This window comes from Lolium rigidum, chromosome 2 (genome assembly GCF_022539505.1).
Source record: "Lolium rigidum isolate FL_2022 chromosome 2, APGP_CSIRO_Lrig_0.1, whole genome shotgun sequence".
In the NCBI taxonomy this organism is placed as follows: domain Eukaryota; kingdom Viridiplantae; phylum Streptophyta; class Magnoliopsida; order Poales; family Poaceae; genus Lolium; species Lolium rigidum.
In genome coordinates, this window is record NC_061509.1 from 59,428,097 (window position 1) to 59,436,465 (window position 8,369).

Sequence of the window (8,369 nt, forward strand, 5' to 3'; positions counted from 1 at the left end):
GTTAGTGCAACTACAATAAGTTACAGTTAGTTGGCTATAACAGATAAAATATTATATCTTTGCTTAGTTCGAGGAGTGAGAATAGAAAAGAGAAGGTAAGTGTGCTCTTATGCAAGAGTCAGCGCCAACACGTGTTCATAGGCATTTTATGAGAGTGAAAGGTGCACCATATTTTGATAAAGTAAGTAATATATTGTTAGAGTCGACCATTATATATAATACGTAGCTATAAATTAACTATAGATGATATGGCAAACCACTACAACCAGCTGGCCATACTGTTATGCTTGCTCTTAGTAAGAGCAAGTACAATAGAGTCCAGTCAGCTGGCTATAAGACATTAAATAATATATCTTAGATGAGTTGGAGGAGAGAGAAGGGGAGAGAGAAGAGAGGTGGGCTACTATGCAATAGCCAGCTTCAGCACGCGCTTCCTGAGCGACTTTGTGAGAGTGAAAGGTGGGCCATGTGTTAGTAAAGTAGTTCATTCTTATAGCCAATTATTATACATGTTAGCTATATGATGACTACAAATGACATGGCATCTTGTTATAGCCAACAGTTAGCTACATTATTGGAATTGCTCTAAGATCGACACGAAGGACTAAGTTAGTCAGAAACCTCCACCGATCGAATCATACAACCTTAATTATTGGGAGCAAATACAATACAATACCCCAGGTACACAGCAGCCCTGTCGGGCGGGGAACAGTTTTCGCGCACATGTGAACCCGCGAGGCGCCGCAATCCATTCCGGCTCGTGCGACCGACCGATGGATCGAGTAGACTAGACAAAGTTTCGCCCATGACATACGCGGCCCCACCGTGGAACGCTTTGCTTACTTGAGTCCAGTTAGTTAATGCGAGGAAGAAAACTTTGGCTTGGGCATCAAGCTCCGACACGCGGATTGCGGCGCCGCTCCACCACGCTCACGGATTCGTTCGTGCATGCACTTGCTTCCGCTCCTCTGTTTTTAATCTCGTTGCTTCACTTGCTTGCCTTGCACGTCGGCCCTGTCGGTCGGTCGACCGATAGTCGTGCGCGACGCTGTCAATTGGTTGTTCTCTGGGCAGTGCGGTCAAGGGACGGCTGGAAAATGGAGGTACCATCGGTGACCTTTTTGGCCAGGGATCTACTCTCGCAACTTGAAGGAATCTTGAAAATGGCGGAGAAAGAACAACGAAAGCTGGAACAAGAATAAGTTGCCTGTAGACTAATATCAAAAGGCTAGATTACCCGTAGACTAAGTGTCACTAGGTTACTCACATCTTGTTTTTGTCTTGGCGACACAGTGGAGAACCCTAGCCGCAAACACGCGTCTGCCTCCGGCTGCTCTCTCGCCGTTGTTGTTGCCGACCATGGCCACAATGGCGGCAGGCCCCACATCCTAAGGGCTTTGGGGGTGACTTCTACGGCGAGGTCGATGGACGTGGCTAGGTGGGTTACCATTGGCCACATCAGGAGGACACTGGAGTGGCGACTCGAGACGGCTGCGGCGCTAGTAGGCCAGGAGGGGTGCTTGGAACGACAATTGGGTGCGGTGGACTTGGGATCCCGTTCCTAGGTTTGGGCTCAAGGACGGGAAAATGGAAGGTAGGGTGGGTGGTCGGTGTAGAAGATCTCTCTCCCCGTTTCTTCCCCTTCATGGAAATAAAGGAGGTAGGGCGATGGCCCTCTTGTGGTCCTGTTCCATCCAAATCACCGATCTGCTGCCGTTGGTCGCCCTTGATCTGGCCACGGGTGACTTCGAGATTTCTCCATTGACGGTCTTCACAAATCAAAGTGCTATCTCGGACCACTGAAACGGAAGGCATCCGGTCGGGCGCGTCCCAAACAATAGCCAATAATAGGGCTTCAAGGGGGCATGTTGCGAAGCTCCACTTTCAGTTGATTCGAAGGGGCATGTCGAAGTTGTGGTTTCATGGTGTTTGCAGAGGCATGGAATGTGAATATGGCTACGATTACAAGACCTGGTAATGATGAAGGCGGGATCTTGGAGGAGATGAAGACATTGCTTCACGAGCTAATGTGCGAGCTTGTTGTGGAGCTTATTCCGTCCAAACTACACGTGTGGTGCCTCTAAGCCTAGTGATTGAGAATCAACAGCTGGCGACCTTGGCAAGTGGGGGTGATAGCACAGTGGAACTTTCAGCTTTGGTGGTGCTACTTAAGCACCGAGCTGCGATTTTGAGGATGAGTATCTAAGGTCTGACTTTTATTAGTCGTACCTAGCAATGTTCTGGTTGAAGTTAATGTTTTGCAAAGTTGACTTTTCTTAGGGTAAAAGTTATAAGATTTTCAATCGAGCTACAGCTGCGTTGTTTACTTTTTTTAAGTGTTGCTTCTGAATAAACTATTCTATAGTTCAGGTGTTATCTTTTGTGGTGTTTAGAATGTCACTCCTCAAAAAAATAAAAAATACTGGGGTTTCTTTTAGCTACGTCCCGATGTCTTCATTATCTTGGTAGCGCAGGAATGATATCTCCCTCTGAGTTTTATTTATTTTGCGTTCTAGGTTTTGTAAAAGTCAAAATTTCTAATGTATGGCTAATAATATATAAAATTAAATTCATAATATTAAAACATATGATGTAAATGTCTATTTTATAAAAAAATAGTACTTGCTCAACATTTTTCTAGATTTGGATGTATTTATAACTACAATATGTCTATATACTTTTGTATCTAAACAAAGTTGAGCACCTTTTTTGAAACTGAGGGAGTACAATTGTTTTTATGTTGTGTATGTAGATTTTTTTTATTTAAATATTTAGTTAAAGTGTTTAAAGTTTGACTTTGAGCAAAGCTAAATATTTAGTTAATGTAACAATCACTTTATTAAAAAATTGAAAAAGGCTAACTCTACTCTTTGATTCTCCGATGTGATAAGAGCATCTCCGCCGTTGACCCCCTAATATTATTCGGCTGCACACATGTCTGTTACGGTTTGCGGTTGCCGGCAGTAAGTGGGAGCCAAAAAAATCCAAACCCCCACGCTGGTACTACTCATAGCCGATAGAAGAAAAAAAACCCTAAATCGATATGGAAGTGGCGTGGGTTTGGTGCCACTGACCTCGATAGCCTTTCCTGACACATGGGTTGGTTGGAGCTCGCCGGCTATTCTATTAGGTTCATGATGACATGCATTTCGTATGAGGTTATCGGTAAAAGCACTTCTCTTAGAGCAACTCTAACAAAGCCCCTATTTATCGGAACCAAAAAAAACGAGTTCAGTCTCCCGAAAAACATTTTAGTTGCGGATTTAGCGATGGCGCAGAACAAAAACTGAAAAGGTGAACCGATCTCGATGAAATCAAACGTCGCGGGAAACTAAAATTTGCGATCGCACTCGATTTCATTGAATGAAGCTAAATTCGTTCATAATTTGTACAATTTAGGCAAAATACATGCATATTGCACGTACATTACGATCTAGGCACCTAAATTAAACTAGAATTAGTCCCCGGAGTGACTATACTGTCACCGGGGAGCTAATGTAGCCGGCGGAGGGTTTTTGCTCGCCGGTCTTCCTAGGCGACGATGACCGCCGCCACTTCGACGACTGATACGTCTCCAACGTACCTATAATTTCTGATGTTCCATGCTTGTTTTATGACAATACTTACATGTTTTGCTTGCACTTTATAATGTTTTTATGCGTTTTCCGGAACTAACCTATTAACAAGATGCCACAGTGCCAGTTCCTATTTTCTGCTGTTTTTGGTTCCAGAAAGGCTGTTCGGGCAATATTCTCGGAATTGGACGAAATCAACGTCAAAGATCTTATTTTTCTCGGGAGGCTCCAGAACACCGAAGGGGAGTCGGAGGAGAGCCAGGGGGCCACCACACATGTGGGCCGCGCGGCCCCAGGCCTGACCGCGCCGGCCTAGTGGGAGGCCACCCCTGTCGCCCCTCCCGCGCCGCCTCTTCGCCTATTTAAGCCCTTTCGACCTAAAAACGCAGTACCAATTGACGAAACTCCGTAAAGACTCTGTGGGCGCCGCCGCCATCGCGAAACTCCAACTCGGGGGACAGAACTCTCTGTTCCGGCACCTCGCGGGACGGGGAAGTGCCCCCGAAGCCATCTCCATCGACGCCACCGCCTCCATCATGCTCCGTGAGTAATTCCCCCGCTGTAGGCTGAAGGGGATGGTAGGGATTGGATGAGATTGGTCATGTAATAGTCATAAGATTGTTAGGGCATAGTGCCTAGTATCCGTAGATGTCACTTTTATGATATTGTTGCAACTTGTTATGCTTAATGCTTGTCACTAGGGCCCGAGTGCCATGATCTCATATCTGAACATGTTATTGATTCATGAAGATATTCGTTGTTTATGATCTTACCCGCAAGTTGTATACACACGTCGTTGTCCGGAACCAATGGCCCCGAAGTGACGAAATCGGGACAACCGGAGGGAATGGTAGTGATGTGAGGATCACACGTGTTCACGGAGTGTTAATCCTTTGCCCCTGTACTCTATTAAAAGCAGTACCTTAATTTCCAGTAGTTTCCCTAGAGGCCCGGCCGCCACCGGCTGGTAGGACAAAAGATGTTGTGCAAGTTTCTCATTGCGAGCACGTACGACTAAATATGGAACACATGCCTATTGATTGATTAGTACTTGGATACCGTTTTAATATTATCTGCAAATGCCCCTGTTTTGATTGTTATATGAGTTTCCCTCATCCATGCAACGCCCGTTAATCCGTCCCTGTGCCTACAGTATTTTAATCCTGCTGTTTACTATAATCACTACTGCTGTCTTTATTTCACCGCTGTCGTTATTTTACTATTCCTACTCGCTATAAAACTCGTTACTATCGATAAACTCTTGCGAGCAAGTCTGTTTCCAGTGCAGCTGAATTGACAACTCCGCTGTTAAGGCTTACAAGTATTCTTTGTCTCCCCTTGTGTCGAATCAATAAATTGGGTAATACTTCCCTCGAAGACCGTTGCGATCCCCTATACTTGTGGGTCATCAAGACTATTTTCTGGCGCCGTTGCCGGGGAGGCATAGCTCTACTCATAAGTTCACCTGGGGAGTACACTCTACCTCTCTCTCCGCTTTTATTTTATTTTGTCTTGCTAGTTTATTTCTATCTAGTTTATTTGTGCTTAGTTTACTTCTGTCTAGTTTTATTTTGCTTAGTTTACTTTTGCTTAGTTTCTTTTTGTCTTGTTTTATTTTCCCTATATACCCGAAAATCCATAAAAATTTGAAAAACCTAAAAATTAAAAACTGCTGTTATGGGAGAACCAACAACCTACTTGGAGCTTATAGAATGTTATAATAATTATAGAGAATCAAGAACTCGGTAAAATAATGAGTGCTATGATAGAAAAATTGAATACAATGGCTAGAATCTTGCTTAGACGCCATGATATAAATTGTTGCTCTCAACATGATACTAAACATCTTAAATTTCAATGTGGCTTTAGTGAGGAATTTTTAATTAAGAACTATAATCGGAATTGCTATATTCATTATGGGTTCGAAGAGGTAGAACAATTTGTCTTATTTATGGGAGCCTCCGAGATAGAATCCTTCATGGTTGAGAATTATGAAACTTGTGCTATTTGTAAGGACCTTAAAGATTATGTCTCTACTATCCTTAATTCTTGCATAGAATGCTACAGTGAGGAATCCTTATATCCTTGATTATAAAGAGAGACGCATTAATGCACAAGAATGCACTCACAATCTGCAGGAACCTGTGGAAGAAGAAATTAATGAACCTGAAAGCTCATTGGATGAAAAAGAGGAGGAAATTGATGAACCTGAAAGCTCATTGGATGAAAAAGAAGAGGAGAGTGATGAACAAAAGGAGGAAGAATGGATTAGCTACCCATGCCAACCTTCTAATGAGAGTAACTCTTCATCTCTTACACTATTTGATTGTCCTCCATGCTTACCGAAAGAGGTTGAATGTTATGTTCCCGTGGATTCTCCTGAAATATTTCCTATAAGTAAAACTTGTGAGAATAATTATGCTGCTGTTATATATGATAATCCATGCTACTTTGATAAATCTTATGATAATGCTTTGTTTGTGCTTGATGTCGAAATGCATGGTACTAAAGAATTTTGCTTGGCAAATGTTTATGATAAAGCTCTAGATGATGGTCCTATGTTACTTGATTATATTAATTGTACTACTAATGAAAATGGGATTGGAAAAGTATTGACTTTATTTAAGAGTCCCATATCTCTTGAGATTGATCGATCACCTTGTTATATTATTGATAAAAGTGAGTTTGGAAGTTTTGATCCTACTATATTTGAGCTTGATAAAAATTATGTGTTTGGAAATCATGAAAAGTATGTCTGCATGTGATAGTTATATTGTTGAGTTTGTTCATGAAGCTACTGAAAATTATTATGAGAGAGGAAAATATGGTAGTAGAAATTTTCATGGTACTAATACACCTCTCTATGTGCTGAAATTTTTGAAGCTACACTTGTTCTATCTTCCTTTGCTTGTTACTTTGCTCTTCATGAACTTGTTTATTTACAAGATTCCTTTTCATAGGAAGCATGTTAGGCTAAATGTGTTTTGAATTTGCCTCTTGATGCTCTCTTTTGCTTCAAATACTATTTCTTGCGAGTGCATCATTCAAACTATTGAGCCCATCTTGATGGCTATAAAGAAAGAACTTCTTGGGAGATAACCCATGTGTTATTTTGCTACAGTAATTTGTTTTATATTTGTGTCTTGGAAGTTGTTTACTACTGTAGCAACCTGTCCTTATCCTAGTTTTGTGTTTTGTTGTGCCAAGTAAAGTCTCTAATAGAAGGTTGATACTAGATTTGGATTTCTGCGCAGAAACAGATTTCTATCTGTCACGAATCTGGGCTTATTTCTCTGTAGGAAACTCAGAAAAATCTGCCAATTTACGTGTATGATCCTCAGATATGTACGCAACTTTCATTTGTTTTGAGTTTTCTGATTTGAGCAACGGAAGTACCATTTTAAAATTCGTGTTTACTGGTTGTTCTGTTTTGGCAGATTCTGTCTCTGTTTTTTGCATTGTCTCTTGTGGACTTTATGTGAGGCTTTCTAGACGTGGAGAGCTGTAGCTAATGTTTTATTGAGTTCTTGCAATGTGTCACTACAGGACGAAGGTGGATTCAAGTTTTTTGAGTACTAACCCCTCTAATGAAGTTTATGAGAAGTTTGGTGTGAAGGAAGTTTTCAAGGGTCAAGAGAGGAGGATGATATATGATCAAGAAGAGTGAAAAGCCTAAGCTTGGGGATGCCCCCGTGGTTCATCCCCGCATATTTCAAGAAGACTCAAGCGTTTAAGCTTGGGGATGCCCAAGGCATCCCCTTCTTCATCAACTTATCGAGTTTCTTCTATTGAAACTATATTTTTATTCTGGTCACATCTTATGTGCTTTACTTGGAGCGTCCGTGTGTTTTTATTTTTGTTTGTGTTTGAATAAAGATGGATCCTAGCAATCCTTGTTTGGGAGAGAGACACGCTCCGCTTTTTCATATGAACACTTGTTCTTCGTTTGACTTTTAATGTTCAATGATAAAAGTTGGAAGCTACAATACTTATTGGTATTTGGTTGGAAATAGAAAATGCCTCATAATGTCTTGAATAATTTGACACTTGGCAATTGTTTTGAGCTCTCAAGTAGATCATGATTAAGTTTTTTCATGTAGTTTAAACCTATTAGAGGAGAACTACCGTAGAGCTTGTTAAAATTAGTTTGCATGATTGGTCTCTCTTAAGGTCTAGATATTTTCTCGGTAAAAGTGTTTGAGCAACAAGGAAGACAGTGTAGAGTATTATAATGCTTGCAATATGTTCTTATGTAAGTTTTGTCGTACCGGTTCATACTTGTGTTTGCTTCAAATAACCTTGCTAGCCTAAGCCTTGTATCGAGAGGGAATACTTCTCATGCATCCAAAATCCTTGAGCCAACCACTATGCCATTTGTGTCCACCATACCTACCTACTACATGGTATTTCTCCGCCATTCCAAAGTAAATTGCTTGAGTGCTACCTTTAAACAATTCAAAATTTATCACCTCTGATTTGTGTCAATGTTTAATAGCTCATGACGAAGTATGTGGTGTTTATCTTTCAATCTTGTTGGGCAACTTTCACCAATGGACTAGTGGCTTCATCCGCTTATCCAATAATTTTGCAAAAAGAGCTGGCAATGGGATTCCCAGTCCCAAATTAATTAACAAAAATAGACATTTCTCCATGGTATGTGAATGTTGGAAGGCACCCGAAGGATTCGGTTAGCCATGGCTTGTGTAAGCAAAGGTGGGGAGGAGTGTCATCATAATAAAACTAAAATAAAAAGGCACTCCTTCATGGTATGAGATTGTTGGCAGGAACCCGAGG